The 20801-nt window shown below is 47.4% G+C and overlaps 1 long non-coding RNA gene across 2 annotated transcripts in view; it reads left to right on the top strand.

Moving 5' to 3' along the window:
• The window catches only part of LOC134980569 (uncharacterized), a 159404-nt gene that overhangs the window by 11624 nt on the left and 126979 nt on the right, over positions 1–20801 (top strand). For both annotated transcript variants that reach the window (XR_010190436.1, XR_010190435.1), the window contains exon 2: positions 1947–2168. This is a non-coding gene — a long non-coding RNA (uncharacterized LOC134980569). The remainder of the gene's footprint in view (positions 1–1946; positions 2169–20801) is intronic.

The following is a 20801-nucleotide window of genomic DNA, read 5'->3' as shown; positions in this document are numbered from 1 at the left end:
GTAATGATGTGGGACATGTATGTTGATTGATGTATTGATGGGAAAGGGGTGTAATGATGTGGGACATGTATGTTGATTGATGCATTGATGGGAAATGGGTGTAATGATGTGGGACATGTATGTTGGGTGATGCATTGATGGCAAATGAATGTAATGATGTGGGACATGTATGTTGGGTGATGCATTGATGGGAAATGGGTGTAATGATGTGGACATGTATGTTGATTGATGCATTGATGGGAAATGGGTGTAAAGATGTGGGACATTTATGTTGGGTGTAATGATGTGGGACATGTGTGTTGAGTCATTTATTGAAGAAGATAATTGTTTTATATGGAGCACTGATGGCATTATATGTGGACCTGTTGGCATGGTATGGGGCAGTGCTATGACTCTATAAGGTAGTAGTATTATAGGCCTAATCAGGGCATGGTTAGTATGTTGTGGCGTATGTTGTGGCGGTGATGTTGGTACGTCACACTACTGGTATAACAACAGCGACACATTTACAGTAGTCTACAATTTTAAGGCCTAAACGTAAGTGTAAACATACAGAGGCAGAACCGCACACTAACGTGTGTATGTTGAGTTGCATATATCTGAATTCCACCTACATAAAGGATTTTACATGCCTGTATCTCATCCTAAACCAAAGCCTCCGTCTCTATTAGAAGCCTAGACAAAAGCTGAGAGGACCATGTGTAAGCTCCACTTCTTACTCACACCCTTCTCTGCCAATTATAGGTGGTGGATACCAGGGTAATGCTCTAAAGTGCAAAGGTCACTGGGGAGGGGCATAATCTTATTGTGCCAGTTATAGGGTTACCAGCCCACCCTGGCATAGACTCCCCATGCACTGTCCTTATGGAGTAAAGGTCACCATACAGGCTATAGCACCGGTACTGATCATGTATTTTACATTTTCCACCTTGTTTGACAAGCGCAGATAATCCGTATTAACATGCATCTTTATACCAGCCTTTCGGGAGACCAAATAATACCCCGGCCCTTATACACCGCGTGCAAAATCCAGGGATTGCAGGCAGTGTGAAAGGGTCCTTCTCCGAAACCCTGGGTCCATTTTCCCGGAAATCCAACCCAGCTTGCTTGCAGGGCTGGACACGGGTAAGTCCTGGGGTAGGAGGAGGTGTAAACAGGTTAGCCAGGTCATCCGGCCCGGTACCCATTTACAGTATGGCAGACCTCCCGAACCGCAGTGTCTGGCGGGCGATCGGGAGGCTGGGGGTGACAGCGCACGCTGTCCATGCAGACAGCAGCGCCGTGCAGGTTGCTTTGCAGCGTCAGAGGCTGGGGACACTGCACACGCTGTCTATGCAGACAGTAGGCGGGGGCTGGTGGCAGCACAGACACTCCGAAGTTCTGATCTGCCAGGTTTCCCGGCAATTGGAGATGACTTCATCTCTAAGCGCTAGCCCAAAAGACACTGCACCCGGATCGGAAAGGGTAAGAGACGTCTCCAGAATGTGGGATATGGTCCTCTGCTGGTAATTTTACCCTTTTTGCATTGTCCAGCATATTTATTGCCTGTCCTTCTCTACATTAAATAAACTGCTTGTGGGGAACGGTCGTAGGGCTGGGAAAAAGAAGGTTCTCTCCTGCAGCAACGACAGACCATTGCGCCAATAATACTGGACGTAGCAATCTAGGCCTGTATACAGAGCAGATGACATCTCGGTCTCCAGCTGCCGCACTCACTGCCCTCTATGAGCTTTATAATCGACGTTGTATAAGGACTTAGTGAATTTCTGACATAATATTTGCCGCGTATCGCATTGCTGTGCTGGAAACATAGAGACGCGCTTGTTTTCCTGTGGTCCTGCCGGGACCTTTCTGCTTTTATGGCACAGAGTCCAGTATCCTGTTTATATTACATCCGGCCCTCAATGGCTTTGTCCTTATCTCCTCCGTCTTGTCTTCACTTTCAGAACCTGCATCTTGTGAACACAAATAGCACAGCGGGCAAGATAAGGGGATACCGGAACCTTAAGTATCGCCGCAGACTGAGAGATGCCGGCTTCTCGAGCTGTTTCCTTTGAACAATTACCGCCCTGTCTTGGGAATTTAACTGAACCCGCTATTTGTCTCTGGGCATCAATTCTCGGGTCTTTGGAGAAGATAACAGCACATCAGTGTTATAGTGTTATAAGGTAAATGGATACAGAAGATAAGATTAACACTCCATACAAATGCATATATTCACAGCAAGACAAAAAGCTATTTATCAGAGTACGTTTCCCGGCGCTGAGTGCAGAGCAGCTGTCATCTCTCTCCATGTGTTTATGGTGTGTGTCATATTGAATCTGCATGATACTTAAACTTTAAGCTTAGTTAGTCACAGGAGCTGCGGATGTAAGCGCTGGATCCCCAGGACTAGAAGACATGGGCGCTAGGACTACCCGTATGTCACCGTGCTGCGGATTCTACAACCAAATCCCGGATATGGCGCACACTTACTTATTATCTTAAAGAATAAAGACTAAAAAAAAAAATGCCCTCTTCACTCTAAACAAAATAGTTGAATAAGTATTAGGGATGAGCGGGTTCGGTTCTCTGGGAACCGAACCCACTCGAACTTTGAGATCCGAGCTGGGATCTGAGTCCGGATCGGGTTTTTACTGCCTGACTAGGATCCCAAAGAGAGGCCGAACGTCATCTTCCCGCTGCCGGATTCTCGCGGCTTTTGGATTCTACATAAGTCCTGTGCATCGGCGCCCTCTTCACGTGTGCAGAGAGATTTGGGTGGGGTGTGTTCAAACTGATATCTTGCAGTGTAGAAATAAAGTATCCAGTATTTACCCTGCACAGAAACAATATAACCCACCCAAATCTAACTCTCTCTGCACATGTTACATCTGCCCCACCTGCACTGAAGCATGGTTTTGCCCAGTTGCTTGCTTTTTTGGTTTGCTAATAAACCTGAATAACCCCCCAGTGTGCAGTAGTTTGTAAAATGTTTGGACACTTTCACAAGCATCCAGTAAATACTAGTGACGGAGTTGTCTGAGCTTAATTACCATCGTCCAACAATTACCCATTGTGAAGAGTGAGCCCTGCAGACACTTGTCAGTATTAACATTCCAGGGGAATGGGCCGGCCCGTTATATGTAAATAGAAGTGAATACTAGTCGTTACTCCAAGCCTGTAGAGTATGCGTGTCTCCTACAGCGGATTAATAATGGACACTGTTTACTAATCACTGGTAAATGGGCGCACTGTATGGAATAATCTGCAGCCCAACACAATGGCTTGTTTTCATCTTCATTGTTTCACTGTTTAGTGACTACGGGATTTAAATGGGAGCACTTTGCGGCCACATCGCTGAATATTCCTCCTCTCAGGTTAATGGGACCCTTAAGAAGTGGCTTTGCCATCAATTCTGATAAGACCATTTCCTGCCCATGATATACCTATATATATATATATAATGGTAGATGCTCAATCAGCTTAATGATATCATTCAGGTGCTCGAAAGGGAGGGGTATTTCTAAGCAAGAAAAAAAGAGAGACATTGATTCCCCCAGCACCCTGAATGATAACAGCAACCAGATATAAATCCCACGTAATATTAGAATTCAGAGATCTCGGTTACACATATTTGCACAAATGTGTGAATAAGCCCCAAAGCCTCATCAAGGCATCTCTGTATATTTGGGGTCCCTAGCGCTATATCTAGGTGCAGAGTGTGGCCCCCAAAACACCAGCATTTGCCAGAAAGCCCAACGTAGCATACCAGTGAAAAAACTATAGTGTTATAAATTAGTATTTAGGAAGCCGAAGCTATAAAGAAGGTGATACAAAAATGAAATGTAATGCAATTTAAAACTATTTCTCTTTTTTAATTACATTTCATTTTTGTATCACCTTTATAGCTTGGGCTTCCTAAATACAAATTTATTAACACTATAGTTTTTTCACTGGTATGCTGCCCTGGGCTTTCTGTGAACCATCAATGCACCATCAGTCGCGTCATCAATTTCTGGAGCCGCCCCTGCCTGGCGCAGAGTCTCCCTTGGTACTTTCTTAAGATATGACCACTGTGGCTGTGATGCTGTGCAAGAGATGGCAGCCGCACGCTGAAACGCCCTCACGGCTGTCCCATAACACGCCCATGGCTCCTCCTCTTTTTGCGAAGACTTTAGGTCACCTCCCAGTCTCCCCTGAAACGCCCCTGGACATAGGGTCTGATAATGAGTCGGACGCTGCCACTGTGCCGGTGCACTGTGTGCAAGTTTATGCTAATGCCGGTACAAGCCCTTCTCCGGGGTATATCCGTGCGTCTGCATGTGCAAGGACTGATACACCCACTCTGAGCAGCTTTAGACGCTGAAATACTATTGGAGCATTGTTAGATGCTACCATTGGTAACCACCGTGGAAGCTAGCAGCAGCCGGATGCTAGGTACAGATTCTACATCAGAGTACGGCCTCCAATGTGAGCGATTAAACGCCTGAGTTCGCACCAAGTTCGGCGACACGTCCACAACTCTCCCATAACTGAATAGCCGCCTCACAGTCACCGCCCAGGATCGCCCGATACGTTTCTGAAAATGTGCGCCTCAATCATTCCTGCGGCTCTTTGCGTACACACTGTGGGCTGCTCGCAAAGTGCGACTTTGTGCGACACAAGTGCGTTAGAGAGAGTTACAGCGATGGGAACAAAAGTCCTGAAGTCAGGAGCGGAAAGATGGAACCAGGTGGGGAGTGAGGAGGTAGTCATTAGTGGAGTGGGTGTCTGGGAGTGTGAATGGGGTGGTCATAGGTGTTGGTGGGCGGGGGAGGGTGAGAGCTGTATAGGTGTGTGAGCGATTGAGTTGGACTGTGTAGGGGAAGGTGTAGGGCCTGTCGGAGAGCCGAGCGGCAGGACTGGAGTGGAGAGAGGTGGGAGTTTGGAAGGCCAAAATAGGAGGGGTCTTAGCTGCCTCCAGGATGAGAGAGGGTCTGATCTCAAACATGAATGAGGGGACTGGAATGGTTATCTACCTGATCCTCAGCAGTGAAAGGGTTACTGCGCTTAGCCTGAGGAATGATAACTTTTTGATTACTTAAGCAACTAGCTTGTCTAATTATCTGGATCCAGACCTCCAGGCCAAACAGTTGTCAGGTAACCCTACCCCGGGGAATGATATTCGCTAGTGTGAGGCTGCCGGGCATTGTCTCTTGTCGTGCTAATGAGCAGATTACAAACAAATCACCATTAGGCGAATACACGGTAAACGTTGTGCTTTTCATGCTGTCTGAGCAGATCTACTTCTTCCCAGTGTAAAGCCGTTAGTTTAAGCTTCTAATTGTACAGGGCGACCCAGTGACGTGATCCGCACAGAAGGGGGTACGTCGGCTTTACACGGCTATTTGGTTTCACTTGTGGAGAGACAAGACCGATTTGCTTTTTAATGTAGCCATGTTCTAGATCTCCTTGCGTGTTCTCCAGGGTTCCCTGTGACAGCACTGTGCCGATATGTGCAGGGTTCTATTGCGTGAGAAGGTGGACCCGGTGAAGAAGCTCTCCAGTACAAGCGATCGCACATCTGCACACACACACCATACCCTCCCCCTGTAGGCGGCGACTACCTGATCGCAGGGATGCAAAAAAGGCACCCTAGTGATCAGGTCTGAAATACCCCCACTATCATATTTATTTTTAAGGCATTACAAAAGTTTGCTGCTGTCTAACTGTTTTATAGTTGTGTTTTTATCTTACCTATTGCTATTTTATAAATGTTATTCTTATATTTTATCCACGCTACTAATTGATTATTGTTTATAGGTCTTGAGGACGATGGTACGCTGCTTCTCTACTGTATGTTGTCATGGGCCCTCATTCCGAGTCGTTCGCTCGGTATTTTTCATCGCATCGCAATGAAAATCCGCTTAGTACGCATGCGCAATATTCGCACTGCGACTGCGCCAAGTAATTTAACAATGAAGATAGTATTTTTACTCACGGCTTTTTCATCGCTCCGGCGATCGTAATGTGATTGACAGGAAATGGGTGTTACTGGGCGGAAACACGGCGTTTTATGGGCGTGTGGATGAAAACGCTACCGTTTCCGGAAAAAACGCAGGAGTGGCTGGAGAAACGGGGGAGTGTCTGGGCGAACGCTGGGTGTGTTTGTGACGTCAAACCAGGAACGACAAGCACTGAACTGATCGCAGATGCCGAGTAAGTCTGAAGCTACTCAGAAACTGCAAAGTAGTTTGTAATCGCAATATTGCGATTACATCGGTCGCAATTTTAAGAAGCTAAGATACACTCCCAGTAGGCGTAGGCTTAGCGTGTGTAACTCTGCTAAATTCGCCTTGCGACCGATCAACTCGGAATGAGGGCCATTATTCGATGTTGTCATGTATTCTAAGGGCTAAAGTTACTAAGGTGAGAGGTTATTTACAATCAGGTTCTACTTAACATTTATCTAGCTACTTCTAGAAGAAAATAGATCGAATCTGTTTGGTTGCTATGGGAGACATCACTAGGCCTAAAAAAACTCCCACCTAAGTAAATTTACCCCTTATTGTGGAGACTGAGGGGTATAATTACTAAAGGTCGATTTTAATCGATTAAAATCGATCTTAACTGATGTTAGGCTTCCAGGGCTAAAACACATATTTACTAACATTAAAAAAATGTATATAAAAAAATAAATCATCTTTTAGTAAATGCGTGTTTTAGTCCTGGGAGCCCAACATTGATTACGATTGATTTTAATCAATCAAAATTGATTTAAATCGACCTTTAGTGAATATACTCCTGACTCTCTCCATTATGGTGGTCATTCTGAGTTGTGCGCTAGCTGCATTCGTTCGCTGTGCAGCGATGAGGCTAAAAATCGGCAGTTCTGCGCATACGTACGCGGTGCAATGCGCACGCGCGTCGTACTATTACAACGAACGATGTTTCACACAAGGTCTAGCGAAGCTTTTCAGTCGCACTGCTGGCCGCAGAATGATTGACATGAAGTGGGCGTTTCTGGGTGTCAACTGGCCGTTTTCAGGGAGTGTTCTGAAAAACGCAGGCGTGCCAGGAAAAACGCAGGCGTGGCTGGGCGAACTCAGGGTGTGTTCGTGACGTCAAAACCGGAACTGAACAGTCTGAAGTGATCGCAAGCGCTGTGTAGGTATTGAGCTACTCTGAAACTGCTCAAAATTATTTTGTAGCCGCTCTGCGATCCTATCGTTCACACTTCTGCTAAGCTAAAATACACTCCCAGTGGGAGGCGGCATAGCGTTTGCACGGGTGCTAAAAACTGCTAGCGAGCGAACAACTTGGAATGACCACCTATGTCAGCTGCGGGGAAGAAATTCCCCGATTAGCGCCTGATTGGTTTTATATCTTGATACTTTGTCCTACTGCACTGTTAAGTCCAGTACTCACCGGCAGATCTGGGGAGAGATGTGTGCTGAGCGTGAGGGGGGAGACGGGGGGGTCGCTCATTTCACCCAGCGCGTGAGGGGTACACACGGAGTGATTGCTGCTTAAAATCTAGTCAGATTGCTTAGATTTTAAGCAGCGATCGCTCCTTGAGTACCCCCCTTTACTGAAAGGTCAGTGGCCACGCCTACAACCCCTCTTCCATTTCTGTTTTACACGTTAGCTATACGGGTCATGAAATGGTCCATTTGGATACGTTTCCGGTGAGACATTTGAACAGGCTGAGACTGTAAACATGTCATTTTTAGTATAAAAGAGTGATGTCAGTATTGCCATATTTATACGTTCTTCAATCTTCCGAAAGTAACATGAAGATCCCATCACTGAAAAGCACATTCAGGTTTAGGAATGCAACAACCATTCATTTCAGCATTTGCTGTAGTGAATGAATTAGGCTGCTGCTGGTAAATCATGTGATGTACATAATCGTTAGCGCTACCTTATCTTAATGTGACCTCCACTGATCTTGGCTTGTGTTTAGTAACATACTGTACATAACAGTGGCAAATGCAGGATTTCTAGAGGGGGGTTTCCAAATGCAATCTCCATATATCCCACTCTGCGGAACATTATAGATGATCTATAGCAGTATTTCTCAACCTCCGTCCTCAAGTACCCCCAACAGTTCATGTTTTCCAGGTCTCCTCACAGGATTGCAAGTGAAATAATTTGCTCCACCTGTGGGTCTTTTAAAATGTGTCCGTGAGTAATAAATACACCTGTGCACCAGCTAGGTGACCTGGAAAACATGAACTGTTGGGGGTACTTGAGGACAGAGGTTGAGAACCACTAATCTATAGTATAGGCTGTAAGAAACATATTTAAATTATATAAATAATCTAAGTGGTCTGGAAAAGGTTAAACATACTATAATAAAGGCACAAACATTATGGAACTAGTACCTCACTTTCTAAGCACACATTCTCCCACCTCATGGTAAGGCTCCTGTCTCTTCTTTCTGGTAGCTACTCTTTGGTCCAGTGCACTGAATGAGAGCTCAGAACCACACACACAGTAAACTTTGGAGAAAAAGCTGCTACTGGGTATGTGCAGCAGTTCTGCATGATGCGGTGGCAGCTCTAGTAATCGTATTCTATACCATTGCTATTGTTGTCATAGTTTGCCACTTGCCAAGGGGAGGGGGGTTTCTGGGCAACCAGACCCCCCCCCTGCGTGTGCCTATGCGCTAGATTGCTTAGAAATTAAGCACGGATCTCTCCGTGTCTGTAGGGTGCCGGCGACAGGGATGCATGGTCCCACGCGTCGCTATCGCCGGCTCTAGATTTGGCATGCATGCATGCCAAATCTAGTGAGATCGCTCATTTCACCGCTGGATGAAATGAGTGCCCCCCCCATGTCCACCCCCCTCTCACTCAGCACACATCGCGCTGAGCGAGAGGGGAGAGATGTGTGCTGAGCGGTCTGTGATAGATCGCTCAGCACACATCTTCCCCATATGTACGGGGCTTTACGGGCTCATTTATCAACGAGTGATAAATTTCACTGTGAGTGATACATTGCATCAGCCAATCAGCTCCTAACTGCCATGTTACATGTTCGGAGCTGATTGGCTGTTGCAATTTATCACTCACAGTGAAATGTATCACTCATTGATAAATGAGCCCATTATTACATTCCAGATTCCAAGGGCGATCGCAAGAAGATTGATAGGAAGAGGTCGTTTGTGGGTGTCAACTGACCGTTTCTAGGGAGTGTCCGGAAAAACGCAGGCGTGCCCAGCCGTTTGGGGGGAGGATTCCTGACGTCAGCTCCGGGACGGATCATTGCAGCGGCTGAGTAAGTCCTGAGCTGTGCAGCTCTCTGCACAAGCATTTGCACCCCTGCACAGCGACTACCCCCTCCCCCTGTAGGCGGCGACTACCTGATCGCAGGGATGCAAAAAAACGCCTGCGTGCGATCAGGTCTGAATCACCCCCATGGAGCGGCAGATCGGTAAGTGTGTATAGCTTGACCAATCGCCTGCTTGGTAGGCGGATCCGTCGGTCGGCATATATGTCGTTTAAGTATGTACTCAGCGTGGGCCATTATTGTGTACAAGGACGCAGGTGATATACATGACACACCTGCATTTTACTCACCATTACCTCCAACAAACGCTCCCTACCTGTCAATCACTCTGCGTCCAGATCCATACTACGACCACCACTACCTCCACGTGGCGGCAATGTGCGGTGCAACACCGGACGCATGCGCATTAGATGAAAACTTCGACCAACTGCGAAAAGATCGGCATTGCGTCCACCTCCTAATTAGGCCATGTGAGGGGCGTCCTAATCGGGCCACGTGAGGGGTGCATTGGAAAGGTATGCCTTTGGAGGCAGACAGGGATCATTTTTGGGAAAATGTATCCTAAACGGTCCTGCCAATTATGGAAAATCCCCTTTATCCGGAGGAAACCTCTGGGTAAATAAACCCATATCTGTATTTACATAAAGAGGGCTACAGATATTTTAAATTGACATTCTTGCGGCCTAAATCCTATTAACAGAACAGCAATGTCAAAGACCCCTGTGACCTGGCCGGCTCATTACCGTCATGAAATGCTGAAAATAAATGGAGTATGTTCAGGGCCTCTAATCTTAAATAAAATGTGTTCTCTGCTAAACAGTCTTTGTGTGGATAGGTTCTTCTACATCTACAGGCACCCTAGTGTCACCAGCTAGCATAGGTTGCTCCAGCGCTATCCTTGTTTGAACAAACACAGTGGTCTGGACCCCTATCCTTCCCACTTATATCAGAGATGGGATCAGGGGTGTAAGTTCATACTAGGAGCCTGGAGGTGAGATAGCTGTTGGTGTTCCCCATTCACTTGCATTCACTACCAACACCCCGTCCCATCAGCACCCAGACACACACTGTCTCCTGGATGGTGGTAATGGTTGGGGGGGGGGGGGGGGGGTTGGGGGCACTGATTACCTGTGCCCAGGCTTCATCTGCTAAGGCTCCCCCTTGTGCGGCTCCTTGTGCCCCCATACAGCAACGAGGAGGAGGGGACGTTAAGGTGATACTTACTAAGCAGTGATAAGAGCAAAGAAGTGAGCCAGTGGAGAAGTTGTCTGTGCCCAGGTAATTTGTACCCTCTCCCCACCTCTCTCGGGGGCCACTGAGCATGAATAGCCCAATATGAGCCTAATTGTCCTGACCACTGTGCTAGAGGTTGTGGGAGTAGCGCCAATGTTCTCCATACTTGGTGGCCTTGGTCCAGTGGAATCAGGTTTTGGCCTAGAATGACAGATGTATTTTATTTCCTGTTGACTTTGACAAACCAGTCAGATCATTGGTTGTTCTAGTTTTTATCAAACTCGTACAACTCGCTATGGACTGCCATGTGTCCCTATCTTCTCAAGGCCATCCCGGTTATCTCACTCCAAATCTAAATGCAGAATTTTTTTTGTCTTACGTGAGAGCGTTTACAGCCTTTACCGCTCTAAAGGAACCATGGAGGACAAGTTATAGACCGTCCACCTACATAGTCTATTTGTATCCCGTTTCTTTTTACTAGACTAGAGGAACATATTCAATTAACCGTGAAGTAGTTCGGGCAACTTTTTAACACCGGTAAAATCCACGGGCGTGACGGTCTGCTATTCAGTAAGAAATCTGCATGAAGTTAGTGTGCGGGTTTCACTGGGAGTTAATGCGGCTTTTAGTAACCAGCTCCAGACTCGGTAGAATCAAGGAAGAGATCCTTATTCTAATGTAAAAAATGTCAGGCTACTGTACAGTACCCCTGGGACACATCTCCCAGTGGATAACAATGTCTTCAGATGCCTTTTATAGGAAAATTGGCTGCCGGTCCGTGAGCTCCGATTGGCTGCCGGTCCGTGAGCTCCGATTGGCTCACGGCCAGCTGAATAGAAAGAATACACACAGCTGCTCTGTGTGCCTCAGTGGCTGCCTGCCCTGCCGGTGCGCACCGCGCAGGCAGCTGGCTGCTGGCCTGTACCCGCGATCCTCATTGCTGCCACCCGGGCCCCCTCTCAGCCAGGGCCCGGGACTGGAGTCCCCACTGTCCCCCCTTGATGGCAGGCCTGGACGGCAGTGTGCAGCTAGCTGGGAGAACATACAAGTCCGTTTGTTTGTTGCAATTGGCTGCAGCCATTTTTGTTGTGCAAGAAATAAACATCAAAATAAAATACCTTGTCGTCCGGTGTTAACTATACACAGGATAATCCTAACTCACTATGAATACAATACAAGAAGTTTTTACCAGGCACAGCTCACTGGATTTCAAGTGCAGGTTTCCCTCACAGAGACTCCATAATCTATCCTCTTTCCCCAGGCAGTGTGAGAGAGCAGTGATCAGACTGACAGCCTTTTAACACGCCCATACAGCTGAAAGCCCTAATTAGCCTTCTTTACATGTGTTCTGATCCCGATGTACGCTGATAGTGACAATTGCGCGTGAATGGTTGCAAATGGTGAAAACACCTATTTATGCCAAACTTCTAAAGCTCATGAGACAGTGATTTAAAAGTGATTTATCACTGCACTATATTTCCCACAAATAATGCTTCTTACTCAGTGGGTGTTGGGGACGCCTCTGCATATGTTCAAAAGTTTTATCATAAAAAAAAAAATATATATATATATTTGGGAATATGCTGTTATGTACATGTTACAGTAAACCACCCTCTTCTTACTTATTATCTGCAGAATCCGGCCATTACCTACAATCTGATTGCGTTATGCACTGTTAATTTACACTTTTTTTGCAAATGCACGCAGGAACTACGCCTCATGTCGCAATCCAGTCTCATCTCTTAGACTGGAAACCCACCTATTCATCAAAGCGCACCCTTCCGATTAGAGATGAGCGGATTCGGTTTTACTCGGATTTACTCGGTTCTCAAAACGGCATCTTATTGGCTCACGGATGTCACGTGTTTTGGATAGCCAATCAGATGCCGTTTTGAGAACCGAGTAAATCCGAGTAAAACCAAATCCGCTCATCTCTACTTCCGATGCATAACCTAGTCCTGAGGCCGCTCCTCCATCCCCCTGCCCTGAGGCTGCTCTTCCATCCCCCTGCCTCATGCCTTGAACATCTCTGCTTTGCTTACATACTGCCATTAGGCTAACTCCCGCTTGCCTGCACCTCATGTCATCTGTCTGTCACCCCTTCCCACTAGATTGTTAGCTCTTCAGAGCAGGGCCCTCTTTCCTCTTGTTATCTAAGCCCTCGTCTCGACACATTTCACTCGCAGCTCTCCCCTACTCAGCGACCATCTTTACCGCTTTTTCTCCTGCTGGTAAAGGCTCATCTCCATCTATGGCCGCCAGCCCCTAGTAGATTACTCCCTCGCTACTTACATCTTAGCTGTGATATGTATGATAATTGTGGTACTCTTTGTTACCTGTACTCTATTTATTTACTGTAATGCTAAGTTCTGTCTCCCTGTAACTGTCCTTTGTACAGCGCTGCGAAACACTTGTGGCGCCTTATAAATAAAATGTAATAATAATATAATAATCTCACCTAGTTGCGACATGAGGCAGGAAACTAAAGGGGAAGAAGTCCCGGCTGATCTTTGGTTAGACAACCAACTCTGAACCAGTCGCAAAGATGCAAATAGATTTGTGATCACACTTTGTGATTCCGACTGACTGAATGAGCCCCATTGTGTAGACGATGGGAACACTTTGAACAGAAAAATGTAATTTCAGGGTTTAACAACTGCTGTTTGTTTTTAGCATTGTATTTTCGGTAAACGGTCCATATTGTATTTCTTTTGTGTGTCTTGTTGCAAAATATTTGAAGAATTATAACTGTTCTGGAATATGACATTTGATCATTTGGAACATTTGGAGAAAGCCAAAAAAGCACCAATTTCTAAGACTGCAAAACCCATCAGGTGTGCAGTGCGGGGGGATAATATGGTATAATCGCAGCAATTCCTCGCTCCTGATGACAGGGGAACAGTACTGCGTTTGTATTACACAAAACACGAATGAGATATCTTTACCAGATAATAGAATTACCATGTAGCTCAAAAAAGCAGAGGTGCAAGGGAAAAACTGTGTTTTGTGTGGAGTATACATGGTCGTCTTAAAGAAGCGGCTTTTCTTGCACAATGGTGGCTGTCTCTTTCATTTGGATCTTTTTAATAGCGACGACAGCAGCTATTGGGGGTAATTCCAAGTTGATCGCAGCAGGAATTTTTTTTTAGCAGTTGGACAAAACCATGTGCACTGCAGGGGGGGGGGGGGTATAACATCTGCAGAGAGAGTTAGATTTGGGTGGGTTATATTGTTTCTGTGCAGGGTAAATACTGGCTGCTTTATTTTTACACTGCAAATTAGATTGCAGATTGAACACACCACACCCAAATCTAACTATCTCTGCACATGTTACATCTGCCGCTCCTGCAGTGCACATGGTTTTGCCCAACTGCTAACAAATTTGCTGCTGCGATCAACTCAGAATTAGGCCCAATGTACAGTACTACTCTATACAGTACACAATATTATGACAAAGAGATACATAGTGACACTTACAGAACAGGAACGTAGGATTGCTCTGTTTGCAATAAGACTGACTATTGTTGAATTACTTTCTGGTCATCTCTAAGTCCTGGTTACTTTTTTGTTATAAACGCCTTATAAAAGTGTTTATATTTTGTTTCTTTTACAGTAAAGCGGAGACGTATCAGATAGCAATCCGTCTGACATTGCAGGTAACGCAAATGGAGCGAGGCAATAATTATAATAATACTATGCATGGCGCTGACAATGACATCGTCAGATTGAGCTGCATGTACGGCAGACCTGCCTACTCTCCCGGAATGGCCGGGAGGCTCCCGAAAATCGGGTGACCCTCCCGGCCCCCCGGAAGAGCAGGCAAGTCTCCCAATTACAGGGGTCCCCCCCTGCCCGGCCGCCCACTTGGCGAGTAAAGTGGGCGGTCCGGGCAGGCGATGACGCGATTCTTGTTGAATCGCGTCATCATAGCCACGCCCCCTGCTGTATAATGCCGGTAATAGCGGCATTACACAGCGGGTGGGGGGGCTTACACGGCACAATCCTGTGGTCACGCCCCCGGCCTGCCTCCACCACGCCCCCGCCCCCCTCTGCACTCACATCGCAGCCCGCCCCCATGCCGAGCCGACCTGGCAGCTCTCTCCTGGAGGGAGCAGCCAATAAGTCGGTAAGTATGATGTACGGCCATTCTGATGATGTGACAAACGACGCCACAGGAGGGCGCATATGCGTACACACTGGACAATTTGAACGATTTGTCGTTCCAATACGTATATATATATATATATATATATATCTATCTATCTATCAATGCCAGTGCCTCCTGAGCCATTTACTTCACCGCACATCCCTGATATATATATATATATATATGCTGCAGTACCATTGTCAGCAGGAAATCCTCAGGGGATGCGGTCAGCACTCCGACACTGGGATCACGAACACTGACAATGCCGGCAGCCAGAATCCCGGCTAACGGGCTATTCCCACTCGTGGATGTCCACGAAACCCATAGAGTGGGCATAGAACCTGAGGAGAGCACAGCGAGCCACCAAGCCCGCAAGGGGCTTTGTTTTTGCGCTCGCCTCCCCTGCCGAGATCCTGACAGCCGGGATCCCGGCGTCGGTATGCTGACCACTGAGATCCCGGCTACCGGCAAACCATACCCAACGGGTACTCAGTCACTGCCTAGTCCACAACTGTGTAGCTTCATACACAACGTGAAGGAACCTGATTGCTTTCAGTGGTCAGAGCCACCACAGACTGAACCTGCGGACATTTTTTCTTGCAGTTTTCACAGACATAGAATATAAATCTGGAATTGTTTTCCATTCTCGTGCTGTTGCAAGACTAGTCCGCCTGATGAAGACTCATCCAGTAGGGCCCATCGCACCGCTGTCCAGAACATCGAGACTGGAAGATCTATATTGAGAGACATTCGCTCATCTGGCATTTTAGGCAAATTATGGCTAGAAGGAGACAACGCCGAAATGGCCAAACCGATGTTACCCACCTCATCAGTGAGAGCCTGAAGGATTCCTTGGGGATAATTCTGAGTTGATCGCAGCAGCAAGTTTGTTAGCAATTGGGCAAAACCATGGCCCTCATTCCGAGTTGTTCGCTCGTTATTTCTCTGACGTCCTAGTGGATGCTGGGAACTCCGTAAGGACCATGGGGAATAGCGGCTCCGCAGGAGACAGGGCACATCTAAAGAAAGCTTTAGGATCACCTGGTGTGCACTGGCTCCTCCCCCTATGACCCTCCTCCAAGCCTCAGTTAGATTTCTGTGCCCGACGAGAAGGGTGCACACTAGGGGCTCTCCTGAGCTCTTTGTGAAAGTTTTAGTTTAGGTTTATTATTTTCAGTGAGACCTGCTGGCAACAGGCTCACTGCATCGAGGGACTAAGGGGAGAAGAAGCGAACTCACCTGCGTGCAGAGTGGATTGGGCTTCTTAGGCTACTGGACATTAGCTCCAGAGGGACGATCACAGGTTCAGCCTGGATGGGTCACCGGAGCCGCGCCGCCGGCCCCCTTACAGAGCCAGAAGAGCGAAGAGGTCCGGAAAAATCGGCGGCAGAAGACTTTCCTGTCTTCAGATAAAGGTAGGCGCACAGCACCGCAGCTGTGCGCCATTGCTCTCAGCACACTTCACACTCCGGTCACTGAGGGTGCAGGGCGCTGGGGGGGCAGCGCCCTGAGACGCAATAAATCGTTAGAAAACCTTTTATGGCTAAAATAAATGCATCACATATAACTCCTGGGCTATATGGATGCATTTAACCCCTGCCAAAACATACAAGAAAACGGATGATAAGGACGCCGAGAAAGGGGCGGAGCCTATCTCCTCAGCACACTGGCGCCATTTTCCCTCACAGCTCAGTTGGAGGGAAGCTCCCTGGCTCTCCCCTGCAGTCACTACACTACAGAAAGGGGTTAAAAAAGAGAGGGGGGCACAAATTAGGCGCAGTATAAACAATACAGCAGCTATAAAGGGAAAAACACTTATATAAGGTTATCCCTGTATATATATAGCGCTCTGGTGTGTGCTGGCAAACTCTCCCTCTGTCTCCCCAAAGGGCTAGTGGGGTCCTGTCCTCTATCAGAGCATTCCCTGTGTGTGTGCTGTGTGTCGGTACGTTTGTGTCGACATGTATGAGGAGAAAAATGATGAGGAGACGGAGTAGAGTGTCTGTAATAGTGTTGTCACCCCCTGGGGGTTCGACACCTGAGTGGATGTACTGTGGAAATTGTGTGACAGTGTCAGCTTTGTATAAAAGACAGTGGTTGACATGAGACAGCCGGCTACTCAGCTTGTGCATGTCCAGACGTCTCATATAGGGGCTCTAAAGCGCCCGTTACCTCAGATACAGACGCCGACACGGATACTGACTCCTGTGTCGACGGTGAAGAGACAACCGTGATTTCCAAATAGGGCCACACATTGCATGATTGAGGCAATGAAAAAAGTTTACACTTTTCTGATAATATGAATACCACCAAAAAAAAGGGGTATTATGTTGGTGAGGAAAAACTTCCTGTAGTTTTCCTGAATCTGAGAAATAAAATGCGTGGGTTTCCCCCCGATAACAATTGATAATTTCTAAAAAGTTATTGGCAGTATACCTTTTCCCGCCAGAGGTTAGGGTGCGTTGGGAAACACCCCCTAGGGGGGATAAGGCGCTCACACGCTTGTAAGAACATGGGCTCTACCCTCTCTTGAGATGGCCGCCCTTAAGGATCCTGCTGATAGAAAGCAGGAGGGTATCCTAAAATGTATTTACACACATACTGGTGTTATACTGCGACCAGCAATCGCCTCAGCCTGGATGTGCAGTGCTGGGTTGGCGTGGTCGGATTCCCTGACTGGAAATATGATATCCTAGATAAGGACAGTATATTATTGCCTATAGAGCAATTAAAAGATGCATTTCTATATATGCATGATGCACAGCGGAATATTTGCCGACTGGCATCAAGTATAAGTGCGTTGTCCAATTATACCAGTAAAGTGGTCAGGTGATGCGGATTCCAAACGGCATTTGGAAGTATTGCCTTAAAAGAGGGGATGTACCCCAGGTCGCCTCTCAAAATAAGACGCCGTATTATCAGGCGCAGGCCTGGTTGGCAAGCGGACAAAAGGGTTCCTCTTTTCTGCTCGTGACAGAGGGAGAGGAAAATGGCTGCAGAGATCAGCCAGTTCCAAGGAACAGAAACTCTTTTCCGCCTCTGCCAAGCCCTCAGTATGACGCTAGGGCTTTACAAGTTCAGGCACGGTGGGGTCCCGTTCTCAATGAATTTCAGTGCGCAGTGGGCTCACTCGCAAGTAGACCCCTGGATCCTTCAGGTAATATTTCAGGGGTACAAATTGGAATTCGAGACGTATCCCCCTCGCCGTTTCCAAAGGTCTGTTTTACCGACGTCTCCCGCTGACAGGGAGGCAGTTTTGGAAACCATTCACAAGCTGTATTCCCAGCAGGTGATAATCAAGGTACCCCTCCTGCAACAGGGAACGGGGTATTATTCCACACTATTGTGGTACCGAAGCCAGACGGCTCGGTGAGACCGATTTTAAAATCTAAAATCTAAAATCTTTGAACACTTGCATACAGAGGTTCAAATTCAAAATTGAGTCACTCAGAGCAGTGATTGCAAACCTGGAAGAAGGGGACTACATGATGTCTCGGGACATCAAGGATGCTTACCTTCATGTCAAAATTTACCCTTCTCACCAAGGGTATTTCAGGTTATGGTACAGAACTGTCACTATCAGTTCGGACGCTGCCGTAGGGATGGTCCACGGCACCCCGGGTCTTTACTGAAGTAATGACCGTAATGATGATATTCCTTCGAAGGAAGGGAATTTTAGTTATCCGTTACTTGGACGATTCCCTGATAAGGGTAAGATCCAGGGAACAGTTGGAGATCGGTGTAGCACTATATCAGGTAGTGTTGCGGCAGCACGATTGGATTCTCAATATTCCAAAATCGCAGCTGGTTCCGACGACTTGTCTTCTGTTCCTAGGGATGATCCTGGACACAGTCCAGAAAGAAGGTGTTTCTCCCGGAGGAGAAAGCCAGGGAGTTATCCGAGCTAGTCAGGAACCTCCTAAAACCGAACCAAGTCTCAGTGCATCAATGCACAAGGGTTCTGGGTAAAAATGGTGGCTTCCTACGAAGCAATCCCATTCGGCAGATTCCACGCAAGACTTTCCAGTGGAACCTACTGGACAAATGGTCCGGGTCGCATCTTCAGATGCTTCAGCGGATAACCCTGTCACCGGGGACAAGGGTATCCCTCCTGTGGTGGTTGCAGAGTGCTCATCTTCTAGAGGGCCGCAGATTCGGCATTCGGGACTGGGTCCTGGTGGCCACGGATGCCAGCCTGCGAGGCTGGGGAGCAGTCACACAGGGAAGGAATTTCCAGGGCTTATGGTCAAGCCTGGAGACATCTCTTCATATAAACATTCTGGAACTAAGGGCCATTTACAATGCCCTAAGTCAAGCGAAACCCCTGCTTCAGGGTCAGGCGGTATTGATCCAATCGGACAACATCACGTCAGTCGCCCACGTAAACAGACAGGGCGGCACGGGAAGCAGGGGGGCAATGGCAGAAGCTGCAAGGATTCTTCGCTGGGCGGAAAATCATGTGATAGCACTGTCAGCAGTGTTCATTCGGGAGTGGACAACTGGGAAGCAGACTTCCTCAGCAGACACGACCTTCACCCGGGAGAGTGGGGACTTCACCCAGAAGTCTTCCACCTGATTGTAAACCGTTGGGAAAAACCAAAGGTGGACATAATGGCGTCCCGTCTAAACAAAAAACTAGACAGATATTGCGCCAGGTCAGGGGACCCTCAGCAATAGCGGTGGACGCTCTGGTAACACCGTGGGTGTACCAGTCAGTGTATGTGTTCCCTCCTCTGCCTCTCATACCAAAAGTACTGAGAATCATAAGAAGGAGAGGAGTAAGAACTATACTCGTGGTTCCGGATTGGCCAAGAAGGACTTGGTATCCGGAACTTCAAGAGATGCTCACGGACGAACCGTGGCCTCTACCTCTAAGAAAGGACCTGCTCCAGCAGGGGCCTTGTCTGTTCCAAGACTTACCGCGGCTGCGTTTGACGGCTTGGCGGTTGAACGCCGGATCCTGAAGGAAAAAGGCATTCCAGATGAAGTCATCCCTACCCTGGTCAAGGCCAGGAAGGACGTAACCGCAAAACATTATCACCGCATTTGGCGAAAATATGTTGCGTGGTGGGAGGCCAAGAAGGCCCCTACAGAGGAATTTCAACTGGGTCGTTTCCTCCATTTCCTGCAAACAGGACTGTCTATGGGCCTAAAATTAGGGTCCATTAAGGTTCAAATTTCGGCCCTGTCGATTTTCTTCCAAAAGGAACTGGCTTCAGTGCCTGAAGTTCAGACATTTGTAAAAGGGGTACTGCATATACAGCCTCCTTTTGTGCCTCCAGTGGCACCTTGGGATCTCAATGTTGTGTTGAGTTTCCTAAAGTCACATTGGTTTGAACCACTCACCACTGTGGACTTAAAATATCTCACATGGAAGGTGACGATGCTGTTAGCCCTGGCTTCAGCCAGGCGTGTGTCAGAATTGGCGGCTTTATCATATAAAAGCCCTTATTTAATATTTCATTCTGACAGGGCAGAATTGAGGACTTGTCCTCAATTTCTACCTAAGGTGGTTTCTGCATTTCACATGAAGCAACCTATTGTGGTACCAGCGGCTACTAAGGACTTGGAGGATTCCAAGTTGCTTGACGTGGGTCAGGGCCCTGAAAATATATGTTTCCAGGACGGCTGGAGTCAGAAAATCTGACTCGCTGTTTATCCTGTATGCACCCAACAAACTGGGTGCTCCTGCTTCTAAGCAGACGATTGCTCGTTGGATTTGTAGTACAATTCAGCTTGCACATTCTGTGGCAGGCCTGCCACAGCCAAAAATCTTAAATGCCCACTCCACAAGGAAGGTGGGCTCATCTTGGGCAGCTGCCCGAGGGGTCTCGGCTTTACAACTTTGCCGAGCAGTTACTTGGTCAGGAGCAAATACGTTTGTAAAATTCTACAAATTTGATACCCTGGCTGAGGAGGACCTGGAGTTCTCTCATTCGGTGCTGCAGAGTCATCCGCACTCTCCCGCCCGTTTGGGAGCTTTGGTATAATCCCCATGGTCCTTACGGAGTTCCCAGCATCCACTAGGACGTCAGAGAAAATAAGAATTTACTTACCGATAATTCTATTTCTCGTAGTCCGTAGTGGATGCTGGGCGCCCATCCCAAGTGCGGATTGTCTGCAATACTGGTACATAATTATTGTTACCAAAAAATTCGGGTTATTG

Source organism: Pseudophryne corroboree, chromosome 12 (assembly GCF_028390025.1).
Source record: "Pseudophryne corroboree isolate aPseCor3 chromosome 12, aPseCor3.hap2, whole genome shotgun sequence".
In the NCBI taxonomy this organism is placed as follows: domain Eukaryota; kingdom Metazoa; phylum Chordata; class Amphibia; order Anura; family Myobatrachidae; genus Pseudophryne; species Pseudophryne corroboree.
Note: the sequence above shows the minus strand (reverse complement) of the source record. Positions and strands in the feature narration are given on the sequence as shown.